This window comes from Dendrobates tinctorius, unplaced genomic scaffold (genome assembly GCF_039654945.1).
Source record: "Dendrobates tinctorius isolate UK_male_01 unplaced genomic scaffold, ASM3965494v1 ptg000285l, whole genome shotgun sequence".
NCBI classification, from domain to species: Eukaryota; Metazoa; Chordata; class Amphibia; order Anura; family Dendrobatidae; genus Dendrobates; species Dendrobates tinctorius.
The window spans coordinates 2,024,612-2,051,047 of record NW_027361952.1 but is presented as its reverse complement, the minus strand read 5'-3'; positions in this window follow the sequence as shown (position 1 = coordinate 2,051,047).

Genomic DNA, 26,436 nt, shown 5'->3' with positions numbered 1-26,436 from the left:
AAATACAGCATACTCCCCTCCTCACTGGCATCCATACAGTAGTGACTTGCACCTTTCCTGCCCATGTACATTAATAGCGGCCACATTTTAATCCTCACTACAGAGAGAGCATCCTAAATTGTTGTCCCATAAATTAACACTTAACAATATTTCAGCCCACAAAGGGCGGCATTATTAATGTATGGGGCCATAATGGAGAACAATATCGATTCCTCTGCTATTGCAAACGTTGCACCTCTGGTTGCAATTTAAAGAGGTTGTCAACTACTTTTATCCTCAGGATAGGTCATCAATGTCTGATCTGTGGGCGTGTGCCACCCTCTCCATTCAACTGTTCTCGGTGTCTGCGCATCTCTGTCTAATGTGTTGCGGCTGCGGCGGGGTGCTGTACTTCCACCCCCAATGAAATAAATTTAGGATAGGTCATCAATGTTAAGCTAGGGGACAACCTCTTTAATTTTCGGAGGTGTAGTGCATCTAACTTTCTTTATAGGCCAGACTTTGCTGTAAATATCAACTTTTGCATGCATCAAAAAAGTATGGCCCGGACTGTATCCCCATAAGGGGCTTAGGGAGGGCCGCATGACTAAGGAGGTTTGCTAGGCCATAACTTTGGGTAAGAAGGGGTTAATGTGAGGGCTAGTGTTTGGGTGCGAATTTGAAGAGGAGGAGTATAAGGTCAGGGGAATGATGTGAGATTTTGTGATTGTCAGTGGGAGGTATCCTGTGGGGGGTACATAAGGTGAGGGGCGGTAGGGGGTAGTGTTGTGAATTCCCTTGCTCGGAGTTCTGAGCCGAAGCTCCCTTTGCTCCCTCTGGTGGTTACTGAGAGTAGTGGAGCTGGCCAGGTTGATGGAGGTTCCTCACCTGATGACGATAATTGGGAACTTGCGATTGCTGGCAGGGAGCATATATTTGAGCTGACTGCTCCTTGAGGTTGCTGGTGATTTCCTCTGTGTGCATTTGGAGTTCTTTTGTCCCCTGCCTGATCTGCATAGTTCGGCTAAGTGATTCTTTTGCTAATCCTTTGCATCTAATCTGGTTGTGTCTTTTTTTTGCTTTCTGTTTTGCTGCTAGGGTTCAGCATGTTCCCGGCTGGGGGCAGCGCTGGGCCCTGCTTCATGTGTTACAGCTTGTTCAGTCCCCTGTTATGTTAGTATCTTTTTGCTTTGCTGCCAGTTTATACCAGAGTGATGATCTAGCAGGGGTGAGGTCGTGCGACCTCAGGTTTTTTGTATATCAGAAGTGTTGCACTTTTTAGGGTTGTGTGCGTGATTGCAGACTGTATCTTTTCTGTAATTAAAAAGTTTCCAGCTTCCAATTATATGAAAATTTATTCAAGGCATAAGCTTTGAGCTTGAAAAAGAACATATTGTTCGATACTCGTTGCTGTGTCTTTCCGCTATGATGTACCATGTCCGTTTATCCTTGTTCTTATGCCTTGAATACATTTTTGCATAATTGGAAGCTGGAAACTTTTTCATTATTGATTTACTCCACGTGTGGCTTCACGAAATATCCGAGCTTCCACGCACCACTACTAGCCAAGAAAGCAGGTGAGCTGGTTACCTTTATTTTTTGCACATAGTATCTTTTCTGTCCTGTCCTGTCTAGACAGCTTTGGCCCCACCGTTTGCTCAGTCTTTTCTCTGCCTGTGTTTGTGTCTCATCTTGTCTCACCGACAATATATGTTTGGGGGCTGTCTATTCCTTTGGGGATCTGCTCCGGGGCAGTTTCGATTTCACTTTTCTGTCTTTAGGCTTAGTTAGTTCTCCGGCTGTGACGAAGCATCTAGGGAATAGTAGGAACGCTCCACGGCTACTGCTAGTTGTGTTGATAGGATCAGGGGTCTGCAATCCACTTAGTTACCAACCTCTCTGGTCTTCTGGTGGCTTAGCCTGTTCCCGCCATCCTCCTCTGTGACTCATTCATACCAGGGTAGTTCATTCAGGATAGTGGCTTACCTCAAATGTCCCACCCGCCCGCCCTACTTGCTTTGCGAATTTTATGTTTGATTTTGAACCTGTCACAGCAGTTGCGGAAGAGGAGGGGTGTTTTTGAAGGAGGTTGCTTACAACAAAGGAGGTCGGGGAAGCCCATTGCAGGGATGGCTGACTCCCATCGGTGTTAAGCGGGTGTTTGAATTAAAACCGGTCCCTGCTAAGAGAGGTCTCAGCTGGACATTTTTGGTATGGGCAACAATCAGCTGGGTCCCCCCGGGTTGGTTGTGGTGCGGCCAGGTGCGGCATGGTGGAGCTGTTTTGTTGCAATTTTCTCAAAATGGTTGAAGTATGGGTGACATTCAGCTGGGTTCCCCTGGGCCGGTTGTGGTGCGGCTGGGGGTCGAGATTGTGCTGTTTGTTGCAATCTTCAAAAATGGTTTAATCTTCAATTCCCCTCCTCCTCTTCACAGAAAAATTAATGTTTTTTGATGTTATGTAATGTTATTTATGTTTACATGGTATTTAATAAATGGTACTGCTGTGGCCTTTATATCCAATGGGGATTGTGGATAAGGGGGTTCATATGGTTATGAGAAGAAGGCCGGTTAGTCATACATTCCTAAGTCATGACATTTTAATGCATAATTGTATGAAGTTGACTGCGGATATAAAGCATTTTACGACTTGTCTCCTTGTAGAATATGTATGGATATGAGGATTAATTACAGTATGATATCACATATCTCACAAACATTGCCACTCTGAATAAGTGGTTTTCAGATACAGACAAATGTGAAACATACCCTGGGATAATGTCTATTTGTTAAGGAAAGTAAAAAAGTAATTCAGCAAGTAAATGTGTAAAACTATGTTGCTAGAAGTGACGATTTGTGCAGACTTGCAGCATGTGACAAGCAGTTTCTATAAATTGTTCCAGTATATTGTTCACAGTTGCAAAGACCACCAAACCTCAGCAATGACACGAGCCGTCTACTTAAGAGGTAAAACTAGATCCTGTGGCTTTTTTAAAAAAAATATTCATATTGACTCAGAAACAGCAACTATACAGTAAATGGAACTCAATATAATGTGTGATCTCAGAGGCGATAATGTTTTTTGGTGGGTTCTCATGCTTCTGGGAAATTGCTACATTTTTTTCCATCCATATGACATTTGGGATCCGTTTACATCCCCCAATTTCACACATAATATCCTGACAAAATTCTAAGTAATTCTCAAATCTCCTACTGACGCCGTTATATGTGCTGAGAGAATGGACTAGAAATTTAAAGAATATCTAATTGTTCTTTTTATTCTATTTAATTTCTGATCAGCCTTTGCAATGTTATGAATCTTTGTAATATACTACATTACCTAAATTTGCATCATTCTTTCCCAAACACTATAGCAAAAGTGCTGATTTATATGTCCAGTGCATGCACTTTAGAAGCTGGTCTAACAGGAATCTTAATTCATATTTAGACACTGTTTACAGTGTTTGCTCACTTCCGCTGTTCGCACCCCGCAGGCCATTGTCTTGCATCGCTACCGGTTAACCATTTGATCTGTATTGCAGAGTCTGTGGCAGCAGCGATGAGCCCTGTTGCAATATGTCCTTTTGCAAAGCCTGGGGCAACGCAGTACGGACATGATGCAAATCACTCTTGTGGATGGGCACAGATGAAGGACCCCTGCACCCTTCTGCACAGTTTTGAAATTAATACTAAGATGATTAGTGCTGACTAGTGTTGAGCATTCCGATACCGCAAGTATCGGGTATCGGCCGATACTTGCTGTATCGGAATTCCGATACCGACTTCCGATATTTTTTCAATATCGGAAGTCGGCATCGGAATCGGAAGTTCAAAGTTGATTGACAGCCTGACGTCATCATGATGCGCGGTGTGTGCGCATCATGATGCGCCGTCATTTCGGGCCTTCCGGGGGTCTCTGCCGGCCTGCCGGGGGGCTGTGCCGGCCTGCCGGGGGGCTGTGTGGACTGCCCGGGGTCTGTACCGGCCTGCCGGGGGGCTGTGCCGGCCTGCCGGTGGTCTGTGCACCCTGTGGGGGTCTGTACCGGCCTGCCGGGGGGCTGTGCCGGCCTGCCGGTGGTCTGTGCACCCTGTGGGGGTCTGTACCGGCCTGCCGGGGGACTGTGCTGATGTCCGGGGGTCTGTGCAAGCATCGTCCGATGGGACTACAAGTCCCATCTGGCGATGCCTGCTACCATGACAGTGATTGACACATTAGCCAATGATGGGACAGTAGTAGTCCCATCATCCGGCTAATGTGTTAAATGTTAAAAAAAAAAAAAAAAATACTACATACATACTACATGCATGCTACATACATACTACATGCTACATACATACTACATACATACCACATACATACTACATACATACTACATACATACCACATACATACCACATATATACATACATACTACATACATAACACATATATACTACATGCATGCTACATACATACTACATGCTACATATATACTACATACATACTACATACATACATACTACATATATACTACATGCATGCTACATACATACTACATGCTACATACATACTACATATATACTACATGCATACTACATACATACTACATGCATGCTACATACATACTACATGCTACATACATACCACATACATACTACATACATGTAAATTCCCACACAGCAATGGCATAAAGTGAGACTAGGGACTTTTTTTTTTTAAGTGGCGGAGGAATACAGTGCGGAAGGATACCTACCTTCCGTCATTGGATTCCTGCAGCCCGTAGAGAACGGCAGCAACAGCTGATGCTGCAGTTCTCTACCCAAGATCGTCGTGGGACACACTCGTGGACTGCTTCGGATCGTGGGTGAGTATTTTTGTGGTTTGTTATGTTAATATTTATTCCGTAAAAGACAATGGCTTCGGGGAACAATGTGACAAGTATTGGTAAGTATGTTACTCTATGTTATATGTACTGTATGTCTATGTATGTATTGTATGAATGTATTGTATGTAGTATGTATGTAGTATATATGTGGTATGTATGTAGCATGTAGTATGTATGTAGTATGTATGTAGCATGCATGTAGCATGCAGTATGTATGTAGCATGCATGTAGTATATATGTAGTATGTATGTAGCATGTAGTATGTATGTAGTATATATGTGGTATGTATGTAGCATGTAGTATGTATGTAGCATGCATGTAGTATATATGTAGTATGTATGTAGCATGTAGTATGTATGTAGTATGTATGTGGTATGTATGTAGCATGTAGCATGCATGTAGTATGTAGTATATATGTGGTATGTATGTAGCATGTAGTATGTATGTAGCATGCAGTATGTATGTAGCATGCATGTAGTATATATGTAGTATGTATGTAGCATATATGTAGTATGTATGTAGCATGTAGTATGTATGTAGCATGCAGTATGTATGTAGCATGCATGTAGTATATATGTAGTATGTATGTAGCATATATGTAGTATGTATGTAGCATATAGTATATATGTAGTATGCATGTTGCATGCATGTAGTATATATGTAGTATGTATGTTGCATGTAGTATATATGTAGTATGTATGTTGCATGTAGTATATATGTAGTATGAATGTAGCATGTATGTAGTATGTAGTATGAATGTAGCATGTATGTAATATGCATGTTGTATGTATGTAGCATGCAATTTTTTTTTTTTTTTTTTTTTTTTACATTCAACACATTAGCCGGATGATGGGACTACTACTGTCCCATCATTGGCTAATGTGTCAATCACTGTCATGGTAGCAGGCATCGCCCGATGGGACTTGTAGTCCCATCGGACGATGCCTGCACAGACCCCCGAAGCCTGCACAGCCCCCCGGCAGGCCGGCACAGCCCACCGGAGCCTGCACAGCCCCCCGGCAGGCCGGCACAGACCACCGGAGCCTGCACAGCCCCCCGGCAGGCCGGCACAGCCCCCCGGCAGGCCGGCACAGCCCACCGGAGCCTGCACAGCCTCCCGGCAGGCCTGCACAGACCACCGGAGCCTGCACAGACCCCCTGGCAGGCCGGCACAGCCCCCCGAAAGGCCCGTACAGACCCCAGAGAGGCTGTACAAGGGAAAAACAGGATTTTTCTTATTCTGATACCGGAAGTCCCATAGACTTGAATGGGACTTCCGGTATCGGAATCGGCGATACCGATACTTTTTTTTAAGATCGGCCGATCCATTCCGATCCGATACTTTGAAGTATCGGACGGTATCGCTCAACTCTAGTGCTGACGATGCCATAATCAGCATCTCTGTTTTGGTCATCTACATGCTGCAGCACACTTTGAATAGTGTGTGTGAGGACGTGGTGGTCCCAGAGTGTTACGCCTGCTGGTCCTTCCGCCTCCTGGCACGTCCCCAACGTAGTCCCACGCCGCTCCCCGTCTCTCTTCTCGGGATCGCGGCGAGTCGGAGGTTCGCGCATGCGCGGTCGCGCTCCCTCGCTGCTGAGCCTCATGGGAGGTTGTGACCCGGTGGCCCTGCCCCATCATGGCGGCACCCACCGGGTATTTCAGCTCGGCGTCTCCTCCGGTAAGATGCCTCATTGTCAAATGCTGTGGCGCTGCTCTTCTCTGCTTAGCGTCATTTCTTGCCTCAGGCCCCGTGTCTCTTCCTCTCTTGTCTGCCCTGTGTCTTTGCCACTGTCTGCCTGCCTCGTGTCTCTCACCGTTTGCCTGCCCCGTGTCTTTGCCACTGTCTGCCCGCCTCGTGTCTCTGCCTCTCTTGTCAGCCCTGTGACCTCGCTACTGTCTTGTGTCTATGCCATTACTAGTCTGCCCTGTGTCTCAGCCATGCCTGTCCACCCAGTATCTTTACTCAGTCTGTCAGCCCTGAGTCTCTGCTCGTCTGCCTGCCTTGTGTCTCTGCCGTACCTGCCAGCCCTGTGTCATCCACTCTCATTTTTTGCCCTTCCTCTCTTTCAGCTTCAAGCCTCTGCCAGCCCCAGGTTCTTCCGCTCCTTCTTGTCTTCTGTAGTCCTCTGCTCTTGTAATCTACCGGCTCATAACCATACTCCGCTCTCACCTCGGCCTTCCTCCTTTTCTTTCCTGTGTTGCCCTAAGTCGCCCCTTTGGCTTCCGCTATTGTCATCCCATCTCCCTTGGGCCTGCCCCTAACGCTCCCTGTATAGGGGTGGTGTTCACCTGGTCCACTCGCCCACGGGGGCTCTGGAGCCATGACCCAGAGGGTCCACTTTCGGGTTTCTCCCTAGAACCCTTACACAGAGGAAGAGTTGGAAACAGAGGAGGATGCAGAAGGGATAACAATAACTCAAATTTCCGGACTGTCGTCGCACAGGCGAGTGCCTTGGAAGGGTGGCTTACAGCAATCAAGGGGGGCTCATGGTACCAGGCAAACTGTTATTGAAAGTGCAGGAGCTGAGGAACAAATGGCAGGAGGATGAGGTGATGAACACGCAACAGTCAGGAGATAAAGAGGATAATGATTCCCTCTCTGTTGTTCATGAATGGTGGGAGGGGACAGAGGAAGCAAGCTTGAGTGTTAAACCGCCACCAACACACCATGGATTTGGACCTCATGAAAGCGCCTGACACATGAATGACAGTGTGGATCCCTGTTTTAGACACCCAACCCGGGAAACATCAAGGCATCAACGCAAAAACATTAGCTGCAGCAGCAGTGTGAGTGGTATAAGCAATTTCTGAGAGACGTTTCACAAATTTTTTAGACCAGCCCATGCACCAGGAGTACAAATGTGACACGTTAACGACCGAAAAGCATCTGGAGCTCAATATCAATGCCATTAGGGGGAAGGGGATTTACCCCTTGAAAAATAAAAGAGTGGCCTGAACCTCGCCTGTCACACCATGGAGATTTTAATTTTGTCATACTCAGCAGCCTGCATTCTCTCAAAACGAGTCTTCAGCGCTGCTGGTGGTGTCCTGATAGATAAGCACATCTGGCTGCCCCCTGAAAGTGTAGACTGCCTAACTTTCATCAAAATGAACACAAGTCATAGATCTCCAATGACTTTTGCACCCCAGTCGTGGACTGGGTAGTCTAGGCCAGGGTTCCCCAACTTCAGTCCTCAAGGCCCACCAACAGATCATGTTTTCAGGATTTCCTTTGAATTGTACAGGTGATGCAATTATCACCTGAGCAATACTAAGGAAATCCTGAAAACATGATCTGTTGGTGGGCCTTGAGAACTGGACTTGGGGAACCCTGGTCTAGGCAATGGTGTAGTGTTTAGTGTCATGCATTGATCTCGCATTTTTGAAGTCTGTGCCATCATTGTGGTGCCTTCTGTGACTGCTGTTGCTGATGTTACAAACATTTTTTTGAAATGTTTAGACTCCAAGTTGGGTCTCCATCTGGTGGGTTGCCTGTAATGGAAGGCAGGGCCGCCATCAGGGCATGACAGGCCTTACATGTGTATGGGGCCCGGTGATTAGGGGGGCCCGACCATGCTGGCAGCCCGATCCGCGCTGGGGCCCCCCTACATTTTATACAGGCTTCTGCAGCTTTATTTTAAATTCAGACTCAGCGCCTGCCGGGCCCCCCGGGCCCCTCGGGCAGGCCCCCCCCCGCACCATGGTCCAGCCAGCGCCGAAATCCCCCCCTGCACAATGGTCCAGCCACAGCTCCGCCCTCACCTGACGTCACACACTGCTCTGCTCCTCCACTTCCTCATTCAGTCAGTGAGTGTGCCACGTGGGACTGGGAGAGGGAGGGAGCCTCGCCGCTGGAGCACAGCCAGATAACAAGGTAAGAAGAATTTTTTTTTTTTTTTTTTGAGAGCGGCTATCCAGGGGGCCTGGGGCAGAATGCTGGACGCTGGGGGCAGAATGCTGGACGCTGGGGGCAGAATGCTGGGGGCTGAATGCTGGACACTGGGGGCAGAATTCTGGAGGCAGAATGCTGGACGCTGGGGGCAGAATGCGGGGGGCAGAATGCTGGACGCTGGGGGCAGAATGCTGGACACTGGGGGCAGAATGCTGGGGGCAGAATGCTGGACATGGGGCAGGAATGCTGGGGGCAGAATGGACATGGGGCAGAATGCTGGACGCTGGGGGTAGAATGCTGGACGCTGGGGGCAGAATGCTGGACGCTGGGGCAGAATGCTGGACGCTGGGGGCAGAATGCTGGACGCTGGGGCAGAATGCTGGACGCTGGGGGCAGAATGCTGGGGGCAGAATGCTGGACGCTGGGGCAGAATGCTGGTGGCAGAATGCTGGACGCTGGGGCAGAATGCTGGACGCTGGGGGCAGAATGCTGGGGGCAGAATGCTGGACGCTGGGGGCAGAATGCTGGGGGCAGAATGTTGGACACTGGGGGCAGAATTGTGGGGGCAGAAAGCTGGACGCTGGGGGCAGAATGCTGGGGGCAGAATGTTGGACACTGGGGGCAGAATTCTGGGGGCAGAATGCTGGATGCTGGGGGCAGAATGCTGGGGGCAGAATGCTGGACGCTAGGGGCAGAATGCTGGGAGCAGAATGCTGGACGCTGGGGGCAGAATGCTGGACATGGGGCAGAATGCTGGGGGCAGAATGGACATGGGGCAGAATGCTGGACGCTGGGGCAGAATGCTGGACATGGGGCATAATGCTGGACACTGGGGGCAGAATAGACATGGGGCAGAATGCTGGACACTGGGGGCAGAATGCTGGACATGGGGCATAATGCTGGACACTGGGGGCAGAATGGACATGGGGCAGAATGCTGGACGCTGGGGACAGAATGCTGGACGCTGGTGGCAGAATGCTGGATATGAGGGCAGACTGTGAGACGGGGCAGAATGCTGGACATGGGGCAGAAGAATGCTGGACGCTGGGGCAGAATTCTGGACATGGGGCAGAATGCTCGAAGCTGGGGCAGAATGCTGGAGACTGAGGCAGAATGCTGGACGCTGCGGGCAGAATGCTGGACATGGGGGCAGGCTGTGAGCTGGGGCAGAATGTTGGACGCTGCGGGCAGAATGGTGGACGCTTGGGGTAGAATGCAAGAGACTGGGGCAGAATGCTGGACATGGGGGCAGAATGTGACAGTGAGATAGGAGGGGGCAGAATGTGACAGTGAGACAGGAGGGGGCAGAATGTGACAGTGAGACACAGGAGGGGGCAGAATGTGACAGTGAGACACAGGAGGGGCAGAATGTGACAGTGAGACACAGGAGGGGGCAGAATGTGACAGTGAGACACAGGAGGGGGCAGAATGTGACAGTGAGACACAGGAGGGGGCAGAATGTGAGACACCGGGCATGATTGGAGATAGATGGAGCAGGGTCATGGGGCAGGATGGATACGATTTAGACAGATTGGTCAGGAGGGGAGATCATATGGGGCAGAATGGATACTGATGAGGGTGGGATGGGAGAACATATGGCTGAAGCCAAAAATGAGACACACGGGAGTCAGGATGGGGGATATTATTACCATAGGGGCTAATTAAGGGATATTATTACTGCAGTGATGTATTTTATTTTCTTGAGGATACTGTTGTAAATGGGGGGGCGGTCCTGTTACTGTGTAGAGTGATACTATGTCGCCTTTTTTTCTTCATGTGGTGTAATGTAGAAGTTGGGAAAAAATAAGTAATGTGTTCTGCAAGCGGAGCTCTAGATAACTGTGATATTTCCTGCAGAGACAAGTCCTGGCTGGAAGACGTGATGGCGATCTGTGCTGGATGAAAGATGAAAAACAAAGATGAAGGACTTCACCTAGAGACATCACTGGTGAGTTAGTGTGTTACCTGTACACTGACACTATGTACAGAGGTCCTGTGTATAATGTCACCGGTGATCACTGTGTTACCTGTACATTATATACAGAGCTCCTGTGTATAATGTCATTGATCACTATATTACCTGTACACAGACACTGCATACTAAGTACAGATCTTGTGTGTATAATGTCTCTTATGGTCATAGTATTATGTTTTTTTAATTAATGTCAGTATTGTAGTATTCAGTCTCCATGTGGTGGTAATATGTGGTCTGGGCGTGGTGCAGTGGTATTTGTCCCTTGTATATTCTATTATTTGGTCACTTTGTGGTGGTAATTTGCGGTCTGTTCATGGTGCGGTGGTATTTGTTCGTTGTATGTGATATTATTCGGTCACTATGGTAGTAATATGTGGTCTGGTCATGGTATGGCGGTATTTGTTCCTTGTATGTCTTATTATAGGTCACTATGTGGTGGTAATATGTGGTCTGGACATGGTGTAGCGGTATTTGTTCCTTGTATGTGATATTATTGGTCATTTTAAAAAATTGAAAAATAAATAAAAATATACCTAAATTGTATTGCATATTTTAACAAATATTTAATAGGTTACAGTAGAGTAGGGCCTGGCCAAAAGTGTCTACCCTGTTATGGTGGCGACTTAAAACAATCTTTTGGCCAAAGCAAAAGCTGCTGGCTATATGTGTGACCTGGTGATGGGAACTGTTAATGTGTGATAGGTGAGAAGTGGAGTTTATCCAAGAGAGCGGTGGGACTGTGGACAGTTTGAGTGGTGGAGGCGGGGCTGGATGGAGCCTGGGCGGAGTCTAAAGGGGGCCCCGAAAATTTTGCCAGTATGGGGCCCCGAAATTCCTAGTGGCAGCCCTGATGGAAGGTGTGACAGAGGCCTATTATACTGTTTCTACTCTGTGGAAATTGATGCCACTTTAGTGGTGTGTGACAATCATTTTTTGAAGTGTGGAGACTCCAAGTTGGGTCTCCATCTGGTGGGTTGCCTGTGTAAGTAGGGCACCCAGACAGGCAAGCCTGCACTTACTTTCAGTCAACAACCTGTGTTACATTCCTTACATTTTTCTACCAATAGTACTGTATGAAACTGATGTTTGTACCATCAGAGTGTGGCTGGAATAAAAAATAATTAGAGGTCCTCATTGAAACTTCAATTCCAAGTTGTAAATGCTGGACCAGACTCTTATACCTCATGCATGGCCCATAGATGACTGTGCTGTGCCATTTGCAAATTTCTACTGTGGGTCAATTGATGCCACTTTTCATGGTGTCTGCCCCTAATTTTCGCTGTTTGGGAAGCTTTTTGTCAAGGTGTTGTGTATACATTTGGTTTGGCTTTCCATTAAATCTAATGGGGTTCAATTATGTTCGTCAAACATGTTTGGCAAATCGAACAGAACTGAACCAAACCTTGAAAGGTTCGCTCATCTCTACTAATAAGGGTTGTTGTTGCAGGTCAAAGAAATTTTAATTGTGTCTAATCCCTGTCTATATGCAGCTAAGACTCCCTAGTCCGTGTCTCTAGTTCAGCGGCACCTCTTTCTGCTCTGCCTGTTGCCCTTAGTACACTGTGCCAAGCAGGATGTCCTGGGTCTTATATAGACCCGACATGATGCCATGCGGCCTGCCAATCACAGGAATGCCACAACCAAGATGTTTATTGGCAGTCTATCAAGTGCCAAACATGCAGGGTGAGGACTCAAGCCCAAAGTGTGGAGGAGCGTTTTTTTTTCTCTTATTTATCTTGCCCTATATACCAGTCATTATCCTGGAAAGAACACCTGGGCTTGATGTTAGCTGCCAAAACAAAGATGGCATTAACTCCCCTAACTTTTACCCCACTTGCCAATGCACCAGTAAAAGTGGGAAGAGAGAGGCTAAGTGCCAAAATTTTCACATCTTATGAATGTGCCTTTTCTGGGGTGGCTGAGAGCTGATGTTTTAGTCTGAGTGGGGCCAATATCCGTGGCCCTTTCCTAGTCTATTAATATTAACCTACAGCTGTCTGCCTAGCCTTGGCTGGTTATTAATTATAGAGAGACCATACACCATTTTTTGGGGGGTTCCTCATTTTAATCACCAATAAAGGCTTAGTAGACAGCTATGAGCTGATATAAATAGCCTGGGAAGCTCCATGTGTATTACTCCCTTCCTTGAAGCTGTCCGCTTTTCCTCTGATGGTTAATATAATTTCGGAATATAATTTATTTAGTGATAAAATACATGTACAGTAAGCTACACATGCAAAGCACTCATTATGTATCTCACCTCACATATTTCTATTTGATCCCTATTTGATTTTGTAAGTTTGTCCACTGACAATGACACAAACAGTCTATAATTTTAAGAGTAGGTTAATTTTAACATTGAGAGATAGAATATCAAAAATAAAATCCAGAAAATCACATTGTATAAATTCCATAAATTTATTTGCATTTTGCAGTGAGAAATAAGTATTTGATCCCCTACCAACCATTAAGAGTTGTGGTTCCTACAGACCAGTTAAATGCTCATAATCAACTTGATACCTGATTTAAAGATAGCTGTCATAGTAACCTTTATAAAAGACTCCTGTCCACAGACTCAATTAATCAGTTAGACTCTAAACTCTACAACATGGGCAAGACCAAAGAGCTTTATAAGGATGTCAGGGACAAGATCATAGACCTGCACAAAGCTGGAAAGGGCTACAAAGCCATAAGTACGATTCTGGGTGAGAAGGAGACAAATGTTGGTGCAATAGTAAGAAAATGGAAGAACTATAACATGGCTGCCAATCAACATCGATCTGGGGCATCATCCAAATTCTCACCTTATTGGGTATCCTTGATCATGAGGAAGGTGAAAAATCAGCCTAAAACTACACAGGGGAAACTTGCTAATGATCTCAAGACAGCCTGACCACAGTCACCAGCAAAACCATTCGTAACACATTACGCCATAAAGGTTTAAAATCCTGCCCGTATGGTCCCCCTGCTCAAGAAGATACATGTGCAGGTCTGTCTGCAGCTTGCCAATGAACACCTGGATGATTCTGTGATTGATTGGGAGAAGGTGCTATGGTCAAATGAGACAAAAATTGAGCTCCTCGGCATTAACTCAACTCGCCGTATTTGGAGGAAAAGAAATGCTGCCTTTGACCCAAAGAACACCGTACCTACTGTCAAGCATGGAGGTGGAAACGTTATGTTTTGAGGGTGTTTCTCTGCTAAGAGCACAGGACTACTTCACCGCATCAATGGGAGAATGGATGGAGCCATGTACGGTAAAATCATGAGTGACTACCTCCTTCCCTCTGTCAGGACATTAAAAATGGGCTATGGCTGGGTCTTCCAGCAAGACAATGACCCAAAACATGCAGCCAAGGCAACAAAGGAGTGGCTCAAAAAGAAGCACTTTAAGGTCATGGAGTGGCCTAGCAAGTCTCCAGACCTTAATCCCATAGAAAACTTATGGAGGGAGTTGAAGCTCTGAGTTGACTTGACAGCCTCAAAATTTTATATAAACACATGGTGGTGTGAACACTGTCCTACAAACATGTTCACTGTGTGTATGGCCCATGTGTTTATATTCAATTGTTTTCTTGTTTTTGCAAGATTAGGGAGATCTCCTCCCCCTCCCTAGTGGACCATGCACATATAAGCCGTCTTCCACAGCGTGTCCACATCGGACATTACCTTTCTGAATCCTGCTCATATAGGTACTATGCACATGGTAAGGTATTTAAATACATCAGTTAGTGACTGCTCTGATATAGGTATACCGTGATGTTTGGTAGAGCGGCTTAGTATAAACTTTTTGCAAAAAACATGTCAACCAAATACCGTTTTGTTATCATCTTTTTACTAGCACTTGCTGTTTACTGTTACTTTTTTACAGCAGAGCATTTTTATACGTTTGTTATACTGTGTTTTTCTGTGTTTCAGCCTCAAAATTTTAATGATTTAGAGATGATCTGCAAAGAGGAGTGGACCAAAAATCCTCCTGACATGTGCACAAAACTCATCATCAACTACAAGAAATGTCTGACTGCCACCAGGGATCAACTACTTATTTCTCACTGCAAAATGCAAATAAAGGTATATAATTTATACAATGTGATTTTCTGGATTTTATTTTTGATATTCTATCTCTAAATCTTAAAATTTACCTACCCTTAAAATTATAGACTGTTCATGTCTTTGTCAGTGGGCAAACTTACAAAATCAGCAAGGGATCAAATAATTATTTCCTTCACTGTACAGTGCCTTTGCGAAAGTATTCGGCCCCCTGGAATTTTTCAACCTTTTCCCACATATCATGCTTCAAACATAAAGATACCAAATGTAAATTTTTGGTGAAGAATCAACAAGTGGGACACAATTGTGAAGTTGAACGAAATTTATTGGTTATTTTAAATTTTTGTGGAAATACAAAAACTGAAAAGTGGGGCGTGCAATATTATTCGGCCCCAATAACTTAAAGGGAACCTGTCACCCACCACAGGCGTTTTAAGTAAAAGAGCCTCCTTGTGCAGCACTAATGCTGCATTCTGGCAAGGTGGCTCTTTTATTTTGGGAACCTTCCACCGCAGGAATAATCTTTTTTAAAATTGGTCAGACATACATGATATTTGACAGGGGGGCAGGTCTTTCCCCCCTGGACACAGATGCCTCACATACGTCAGTCATGTCCAGCTTTTGAATTTGGCGCTGCCTCCTCAGCGTTCATTTCTTTTACTCACGCCTGCGCTGTAATATTCTTTCAGTGGTGCAGTAGGACCTGTGATGATGTCAGCACCATGTGACCAGTAGGGGCGGAGCTAAGCAGGGTAGCTGTGCAGCAGGACTTGTGATGACGTCAGCACCATGTGACCCGTAGGGGCGAAGCTGAGCAGGGCAGCAATGCAGCAAGACCTGTGGTGATGTCAGAATATTACAGCGCAGACGCGAGGAAAAGAAATGAACGGTGAGGAGGCGGCGCCAAATTCAAAAGCAGGACATGACTGATGTATGTGAGGCGTCTGTGTCCAGGGGGGAAAGACCTGCCGCCCCCCTGTCAAATATCAGGTATGTCTGACCAATTTTAAAAACGCTTATTTCGGCGGTGGAAGGAACACTAAATAAAAGAGCCACCTTGACAGAATGCAGCATTAGTGCTACACAAGGTGGCTCTTTTACTTAAAAACGCCTGGGGGGGTGGGTGACAGGTTCCCTTTAATACTTTGCTGTGCCACCTTTTGCTGTGATTACAGCTGTAAGTCGCTTGGGGTATGTCTCTATCAGTTTTGTACATCGAGAGACTGAAATTCTTGCCCATTCTTCCTTGGCAAACAGCTCGAGCTCAGAGATCGTTTGTGAACAGCAGTTTTCAGCTCTTTCCACAGATCCTCGATTGGATTCAGGTCTGGACTTTGACTTGGCCCTTCTAACACCTGGATACGTTTATTTGTGAGCCATTCCATTGTAGATTTTGCTTTATATTTGGGATCATTGTCTTGTTGGAAGACAAATCTCCATCCCAGTCTCAGGTCTTTTGCAAACTCCAACAGGTTTTCTTCAAGACTGGTCCTGTATTTGGCCCCATCCATCTTCCCATCAATTTTAACCATCTTCCCTGTTCCTGCTGAAGAAAAGCAGGTCCAATCCATGATGCTGCCACCACCATGTTTGACAGTGGGGATGGTGTGTTCAGGGTGATGAGCTGTGTTGCCTTTACTCCAAACATATCGTTTGGCATTGTTGCCAAAAAGTTCAATTTTGGTTTCATCTGACCAGAGCACCTTTTTCCACATGTTTGGTGTGTCTCCCAGGTGGCTTGTTGCAAACTTTAAACAACACTTTTTATGGATATCTTTGAGAAATGGCTTTCTTCTTGCCACTCTTCCATAAAGGCCAGATTTGTGCAGGGTATGACTGATTGTTGTCCTATGGACAGACTGTCCCACCTCAGCTGAAGATCTCTGCAGTTCATCCAGAGTGATCATGGGCCTCTTGGCGACATCTCTGATCAGTCTTCTCCTTGTTTGAGATGAAAGTTTAGAGGGACGGCCGGGTCTTGGTAGATTTGCAGTGGTATGATACTCCTTCCATTTCAATATGATCGCTTGCACAGTGCTCCTTGGGTTGTTTAAAGTTTTGGATATCATTTTGTATCCAAATCCGGCTTCGAACTTCTCCACAACAGTATCACGGTCCTGCCTGTTGTGTTCCATGGTCTTCATGATGCTCTCTGTGCATCAAACAGAACCCTGAGACTATCACAGAGCAGGTGCATTTATATGGAGACTTGATTACACACAGATGGATTATATTTATCATCATTAGTCATTTAGGACAACTTTGAATCATTCAGAGATCCACAATGAACTTCTGGAGTGAGTTTGCTGCACTGAAAGTAAAGGGGCTGAATAATATTGCACGCCCCACTTTTCAGTTTTTGCATTTCCACAAAAATATAAAATAATAATCAATAAATTTTGTTCAGCTTCACAATTATGTCCCACGTGTTGTTGATTCTTCACCAAAAATTTACATTTGGTATCTTTATGTTTGATGCATGTTATGTGGGAAAAGGTTGAAAAGTTCCAGGGGGCGAATACTTTTGCAAGGCACTGTATATATTAGAATATTTACTCTATTACTCTATGTAAGAGCCAATGTTAAAATTACATTGCAATTGAATTGCATTCGCATGTAAAGCATACGTCATTCGGATGTTAGGTGATAGAAATCACACTGTACTTGCATGACACTCGCTCTACTTTTCTAGGCCGATATCGAACCTTTTTTTTTTTTTTTTTTTAACGGTGGTGGGTATAAGCCCTTGAGCGCAGAATCAAAACTTTTCTGCATCATAGAAAACACATTAGAAACACTGCTTCACATCAGCACCAGGGAGCATCAAATAAGAGGAAAAAAAAGCATAAACTGCAGCAAAAATGCAATAATGAGAGAAGATTGTTATTGTAAAGTCAGAAAAGATACTCCTATAAAAAGTGAACATGAGCTAAATATGAAATTTAAAATTAGGGCTTTTTTTATTAAACATAAATGTAAATAACAAACAGAGTGAAAGAAAGAAAGAACAGAGAAAGAACAGAGAGAGAAAGAAAGAACAGAGAGAGAGAGAAAGAGGGGAAACAGAGACAGAAAGAAAGATTAGCAAGAGAAAGAAAGAACAGAGAGAGAGAAAGGAAGAGGGGAAAGAAAGAAAGGAGAGAGAGAAAGAAACAGAGAGAGAAAGGAAAAAAGATTCTATAAAGATACTATAGCAGCCCAGCTCCCATTGTAGTGCCCACCTGAGGCTCCCGCTGAGGGACATCTCATGATCCGCTCACATTTCCAGCATCCCCGTTTCCAAGGCGATCCCGCTGTCCACGCTGTCGCATTCACTGAAGTGCCTCCATGGTTCTGTCACAATCTCCTCCCGAAATTACCTAATTTCCGGTCAGCTTCCAGCACGTCACTTCTGGTGGAAATTCACATGCAAGTTTTAAAGTGCTCCTTCTGTGTCTGCGGGAAAAGTAAGCTCCAGGCCGGGACAGCGGAGCTGACTCTCAAAATCGGGACTGTCCCGCTGGATCCTAAACGGTTGGGAGGTATGAATGCTCCCCACCATACACCTCGTACACACATGGCTCCGCACACCTCATACACACACGGTTCCGCTTTGTATGCCTCGTGCACACACGGCTCCACTCCGTACACCTAGCACACACACGGCTTCACTCAGTACACACATGGCTCCACTCCGTAAACTTCTTACACATGCAGCTCTGCTCCGCACACCTTGTATACATGTGACCACGCTTCATACACCTCGTACACACGTCTCCACTCCATAAACCTTATACACCACGTTCACACGCTGCTTCGCTCCGTAACCTCGTACACATGTGGCTCTGCTCCTAACACCTCGTACTCATGTGGCTCCGCTCCGTACACCTCGTACACATGCGACTCTGCTCCTTACGCCTCGTTCACACATGCCTCTGCTCCATACGCCTCATACACTAACGACTCAGCTTTGTATGCCTCGTACAGACATGGCTCCGCTCTTTACACTTCATACACACGTGGCTCCGCTCTGTACACCTCGCACACACGGCTCTGCTACATACACACGTGGCTCCGCTCTGTACACCCCATACACACATGGCTCTGCTCCTCTCCGTACACACATGGCTCAGCTCTGTGCACTTCGTACACACAAGGCTTCGTTTCGTACACCCTGTATACATGCAGCTCCACTCCATACACCCCGTACACACACACATGGCTCCATACACTTTGTGCCACAGGGCTCTGTTCTGTACACCTCCTACACACACGGCTCCGCTCCGTACACCTCGCACACACGGCTCTGCTACATACACACGCGGCTCCGCTCCGTACACCCCATACACACATGGCTCTGCTCCTCTCCGTACACACATGGCTCAGCTCTGTGCACTTCGTACACACAGGGCTCCGTTTCGTACACCCTGTATTCATGCAGCTCCACTCCATACACCCCGTACACACACACATGGCTCCATACACTTTGTGCCATAGGGCTCTGTTCTGTACACCTACTACACACACGGCTCCGCTCCGTACACCTCATACACACACGGCTCTGCTCCATACACACGCAGCTCCGCTCTGTACACCCCATACACACATGGCTCTGCTCCGCTCCTTACACACATGACTTAGCTCTGTACCCTTTGTACACACAGGGCTCCGTTTTGTACACCCCGTACACATGCGGCTCCGCTCCGTACACCCCGTACACACACACATCTCTGTACATTTCGTACCACAGGGCTCTGTGCCATACACCTTGTACACACACGGCCCCGCTCTGTACACCAAGTACACACACGGCTTCGCTCCGTACACCTCATAAACACGCAGCTCTGCTCCATACACACGTGGCTCCGCTCCGTACACCCCGTACACACACGGCTCTGCTCCGTACACCTTATACACATGCTGCTCCGCTCCGCACACCCCGTACACACACAGCTCTGCTCCGTATACCATGTACACACACAGCTCTGCTCCATCCACATTGTAAACCCCTCCTGACCCCACACATAAACTTCCTATCATCCAGCACTATGACAACCAGCCCAACAGAGTCCTGCATACACTGAGGCGCCTGATCATGTGACCCCAGACTCCTCCCCTCCTGTGACCTCATCACAGGTCCTGTGCACACAGAACAGCAATATATGTGGTGTGCGGCTCTACAGGTTGAGGTAGGTCTCTCTGGGAGGGCGAGGATGGGGTGTATGGGGGCGTGGTGGCTTATCAGTGCAGTGTGGGAAAAGTAGCTCCCGGCAGGAATAGCCCGGGCCCGCAAGGCAGTAGAGTAGTAACTGAACAAGCGTCTCCGACGCAAGTTCAGTTGCTACAGCGGCATAATCTGACGCCCCATATCTTCAGGGACGCACCGCCACCTGAGACAAAGTGCTCAACTTGCCTCATGGTAGATGTGCCCCTGCAGATGCCATACAGATGTCACACGTATACTTTGATGTTAGGAAATCACATCCTCGCATTGCACACGTGTGGCGCCCCTGAGGGTCCAGTCGCCACAGAGGTACTGCACCTCAGCCAGAGGTGTGGTACCCCACTCTCGGGTTAAGAGGGGGCACTACCTGTTACCCGCACACTAGCATCCAACACCACTCCAGGCCAGGGGATATGGGCGGACCCTATTTAGGGAGGGCCTCATCTCAGGCTGGAGGGGGAACTAGGTAGAGAGTGCGGATGGAGGAAGTAGATAAGGGTAGATGACCTGGAGGTAGAGTCACAGTTGGAGAGAAAGTTGACAGTTGGCAGTGGGGAGTTGTCATGGAAAAGGGAGTCAGGTGGAGCAAGCATCAAGAGGAGAGAGGAGTGACGGAGGGGTTGGAGAGGAGCTCCAGGGAGAGAGAAGGGGTCCTAAGGGCCAGGGAAGTGAAGAGTCCACCCATGGCGCCCGAATCCACACCGACTGTAGTCGGGTGGAGGGACCAGATCGCAGTGGGGACCTTCCCCAGACTAGTGGAGAGACTGTAGGACTCAGCTAGAGAACCGGAGGCTGTAGTGTCTGTATATGCGACAGCCAAATTGACACGCAATCGCTAAAAAGGCAACCAGATAGGGTCAAGGGGACCAGGAGGTCGCTGCCCGACAGGACCTGAGGCTGCTGGCTTGGGACACTGTGTGTGAGGTGCAGGGCAGGAGGGCGTGAGCCAGCGCAGAGAGATGACCTGGAAAGGTACACAAGAAGGGGGTCCCGAAAAAGTGCACCCAAACCACCTGAGAGCTGGCTGGACCACCCGGAGGACACAGTCCCTGACTGGTGATTGTAACCTTAAGACTGTGAATAAGGTGTGAAGACTGCACCCTGCTGCATCCTCAGATTTATTTACTGCATCACCTGCCCTGTACTACAACAGTTACCATCATCAAATTAACCCTATAACTGTCTTGGGGCCCGCTCTACCCGTGGAGAGCTGTAACATCTCTGCTGCATCACCAACCGCCCCATTGGACCTGAATCGCAGCGTCAGCCATTTATTGCCGAACACCATGGGTGGCGTCATGACTAGTGTTGAGCGATACCATCCAATATCGTGAAATATCGGATCGGATTGGATCGGACCGATACCCAAAAAGTATCGGGTATCACCGATTCCGATCCCGGAAGCCCCATTCAAGTCAATGGGACAGAAATATCGGAATTAAAAAAACCCTTTCTTTCCTTGTAGGTTAATTCAACATGAAGAAAAACAACTAAGAATAATGTAGAATGTATTGGGGGAGGTGGAGGAGACATTAAAGGCATAGAGGTTTAGCCCAATCAAATGGAGTAGCAGGAATTAATTTTTTTTTCTTAAGATGTTCGGAGTTACAAAGATATTGACTATGTTAACTTTTTTATATTTTGTCAGATATGTATGTTTCACTACTTCCATGCTCTTCACCTTCTTTTTTACTTCTCTCACACTTTCTCCTTCATGATCCTCAGCAGCATCTTTTTCATCAACTTCTTCTTCACCTTATTCATCTTCTTCTTCTTCACCTTCTTCCAATTATTCTTTTTTTTTACATTCTTCATATTCTTCTTATTCAACTATTATTCTTCTTCATATTCTACTTCTTCATCTTCTTCCTATTCGTCTTCTTCATCATATTCTTATTTGTGACAGGCATTCCTGTAGTTGTTATCTATAAAAGTTTGAAGATTACACCTTCCGTTCTGCCTGTCACAAAAGATTTACAACAGGATTTGTCAGCGTTCAGTTTGGCCTGCAGCAGCAGGCATTTTCCAGGGGCACCACGAGGAGGAACAGACTCACCTCCATACACTGCTTAGTCTTCTTCTGCTTATAATTTAGATAATATCTTTTGCTCTGATTTTTAGTCCTATGCTTAATGTTCTTCTGCTTTTGGTTCTTCTGCTTTTTGTTCTTCTGCTTCTTGGTCTTCTGTCTCTTGTTGTTCTGCATCTTGGTGGTTGTCTTAATGTTCTTTGTCCTTTTGGTCATCTTCTTCAGGGTCATCTTTTTGGTGTTCTTCGGTGTAGTCTTCAGGGTCGTCATGTTCAGGGTCGTCGTCAGGGAGATCCAGAGTGAGAACCAAAAACCATTTCCACAAGCTTGAACTTGGAAAAGTAGCAGAAAGTACAAGAAGGCTGAGGAACTGCTGAGAACCAGCTAACGGTACTGGAACCCGGATGGTTAGCAGAAGGAACAAGAGCAAATGGAAGTAGCGAGGACCAGCTGACGGTGCTGGAAGCTGGAGGGGCAGCAGAAGGAACAAGAGGCAATGGCACAACCGTGGACCAGCTGACGGTGCTGGAACACGGTTACTAAGCAGGAGGTACCTGTGCTAGAAAGCACTACCAAGGCCCAGCAGACATTGCTGGAACTCGGATACCGAGAAGGAGGCACCTAGGCCAAAGGCACTGCCGAGAACCAGCTGACGGTACTGGAACCTGGATGGGTAGCAAAAGGTACCCATGAAAAACAAAGTTGAAAGGCTGCGAGCCAGCCGTAGTTACCGAACCCACAGTCCTACAGGGGGTGCTTGTCCTATTGGCACTACGGAACCAGCCTTTATTACCAGAACCCGCAGCCCACATAGGAAGCACCAAAACTGCAGGCACCATAGACTCGGCTAACCCGACCGCAACACGACAGGACAACGTATTGGTGGCAAAGTGACGTTGACACTACTCGGAAACAGCAGGAGTGCTGGAACCAGGCTGGGCAGGAGGGAGTACCCGTGCCAAAGACACTGCCGAAAACCAGCTGACAGTGCTGGTACCCGGATGGGTAGCAGAAGTTACAATAGTCAATGGAACTACCGAGAACCAGCTGACGGTGCTGGAACCCAGAGTGGCAGCTGAAGGAACAAGAGCCAATGGCATAACCATTGACCAGCTGACGGTGCTGGAACACAGTTACTAAGCAGGAGGTACCTGTGCTAGAAAGCACTACCGAGGACCAGCAGACGTTGCTGGAACTTGGATACCGAGAAGTAGGCACCTAGGCCAAAGGCACTGCCGAGAACCAGCTGACGGTGCTGGAACCCGGAAGGGTAGCAGAAGCTGCAAGAGCAAATGGAACTAGCGAGGACCAGCTGATGGTACTGTAACCCGGAGGGGCAGCAGAAGGAACAAGAGCCAATGGCACAACTGTGGACCAGCTGACGGTGCTGGAACACGGTTACTAAGCAGGAGGTACCTGTGCTACAAAGCACTACCAAGGACCAGCAGACGTTGCTGGAACTCGGATACTGAGATGGAGGCACCTCAGCCAAAGGCACTGCCGAGAACCAGCTGACGGTACTGGAACCCAGATGGGTAGCAGAAGGTACCCTTGAAAAGCAAAGTTGCAAGGCTGCAAGCTGGCCGCAGTTACCGAAACCCACAGTCCTTACAGGGGGTGCTTGTCCTATTGACATTATGGAACCAGCCTTTATTACCAGAACCCGCAGCCCACAAAGGAAGCACCGAAACTGCAGGCACCATAGACTCGACTAACCCGACTGCAACACGACAGGACAACGTATTGGTGGCAAAGTGACGTTGACACTACCCGGAAACAGCAGGCGGGCTGGAACCAGGCTGGGCGGGAGGGAGTACCCATGCCAAAGACACTTCTGAGCAGCAACTGGCGATGTTGGAGCCCAGGGTCAATCAGGGTGTAGGCTGAGGCCTAATTTCATCAAGTTTAATATCTGTTGTAGACTACTACCGATTTCAAACTTGCTCCAACTAGGCCTCTGGCTCCTCTCTGTTTCTAGTATTTCCACTGGCCTCCAACCCCACCAGTTTCTGCTCAGAAGTGGCATCTGCACAATCAACACTTGTTCCTGTATTACTGGGGTTCAGTAACGTCAGCTGATCCCCTGATGTGTGTCTGGCAATATCTCTTGCTCTGTCCACATTCCCACTAATAGTAGTGGGAATGTGGACAGAGCAGGAGACATTGCCGGACACACATCAGGGGATCAGCAGACGTTACTATCGCCAGTTGTTGCTCGGAAGTGCCATCCGCACAGAAAACAACACTAGCTCCTGTGTTAGCGGGGTTCAGTAACGCCAGCTGCACCCCTGCTGTGTGGACGGCAAAGTCTCCTGCTGCCTCCACATTCAAACTAGATCATATTTTCAACTTGCTCCAAGTAGGCCTCAGCCTGCTGCATGATTGTTCCTGGGCTTCAACACAGCCAGTTGTTGCTCGGAAGTGCTGTCCGCACAGAGAAAAACACTAGCTCCTGTGTTAGTGGGGTTCAGTAACGTCAGCTGCTCCCCTGCTGTGTGGACGGCAAAGTCTCCTGCTGCCTCCACATTCAAACTAGATCATATTTTCAACTTGCTGCAACTAGGCCTCAGCCTGCTGCATGATTGATCGTGGGCTTCAACACAGCCAGTTGTTGCTTGGAAGTGCCGTCTGCACAGAGAAAAACACATGCTCCAGTGTTAGTGGGGTTCAGTAATGCCAGCTGCTCCCCTGCTGTGTGTACGGCAATATCTCCTGCTGCCTCCACAGTCAAACTAGATCACATGTAAAACTTGCTTCAATTAGGCCTCACCCTGCTCCATGATTGATCCTGGGCTTCAACACAGCCAGTTGTTGCTCGGAAGTGCCGTCTGCACAGAGAAAAACACATGCTCCAGTGTTAGGCTAGTTTCACACTAGTGTTCATTCCATGCAGCGCACGGCGCCGCTAAGCCACGCCCTCTTCCGGCTCCCTGTCCGCCCCATCCGGTCATCGCCGCCTACTATTGCACACGGCTGCATGCGATCTGCGCACCCTATCTTTAGCATAGGGTGTGCAGATCGTGCACTGGCCGTGCGCTAGTAGGATTTTAGCGTGCACTGCGCACTTTTGAAGGTACGCTGGTGTGCGCCGAACGCAACATGTTGCATTTTGGCGCGATTGGCACACCTTCAAAAGTGCGTAGTGCACTCTAAAATCCTACTAGCGCACAGCCAGCGCACGATCTGCGCACCCTATGCTAAAGATAGGGTACGCAGATCGCATGCAGCCGTGTGCGATAGTAGGCGGCGATGACCAGATGGGGCGGGCAGGGAGCCGGCAGGGGGCGTGGCTTAGCAGCGCCGTGCGCTGCATGGAATAAACGCTAGTGTGAAACTAGCCATAGTGGGGTTCAGTAATGCCAGCTGCTCCCCTGCTGTGCGTACGGCAATATCTCCTGCTGCCTCCACATTCAAACTAGATCACATATAAAACTTGCTTCAATTAGGCCTCAGCCTGCTCCATGATTGATCCTGGGCTTCAACACAGCCAGTTGTTGCTCGGAAGTGCCGTCTGCACAGAGAGAAACACATGCTCCAGTGTTAGTGGGGTTCAGTAATGCCAGCTGCTCCCCTGCTGTGTGTCCGGCAATGTCTACTGCTGCCTCCACATTCACACTACTACAGATTTCAAACTTGCTCCAATTAGGCCTCTAGCTCCACTCTGTCTCTAGTATTTCCCCTGGCCTCCAACCCCGCCAGTTGCTGCTCAGAAGTGGCGTCTGGACAATCAACACTTGTTCCTGTGTTACTGGGGTTCAGTAACGTCAGCTGAACCCCTGATGTGTGTCCGGCAATGTCTCCTGCTCTGTCCACATTCCCACTAATAGTAGTGGGAATGTGGACAGAGCAGGAGACAATGCCGGACACACATCAGGGGATCAGCTGATGTTACTGAACTCCAGTAACACAGGAACAAGTGATGATTGTGCAGACGCCACTTCTGAGCAGCAACTTGTGGTGTTGGAGGCCAGGGTAGTAGTAGTGTGAATGTGGAGGCAGCAGAAGACATTGCCGTCCACACAGCAGGGGAGCAGCTGGCATTACTGAACCCCACTAACACAAGAGCTAATGTTTTTCTCTGTGCAGACGGCACTTCTGAGCAACAACTGGCTGTGTTGAAGCCCAGGGATTACAGTTCAGGTGGTAGAAACATGAACACAACAGGAGACCTGGATACTGTTGCCAACCAATTATTTATTCTGGAAGAGGACTGGCAAATTCTGGCGAGATCCAGGCCTTGTTCATTTTCAGAAAAGTAAGCCAGTCAACGTTATCGGAGGATAGTCGCGTGCGACTGTGTGTTAGTACACCACCTGCGGCACTAAAGACGCGTTCCGATAATACACTGGCAGCAGGGCAAGCCAGCACCTCCAATGCATACTGGCTAAGCTCTGGCCATGTATCCAGCTTAGAGACCAAAAACTTGAAGGGGGAAGAGCCG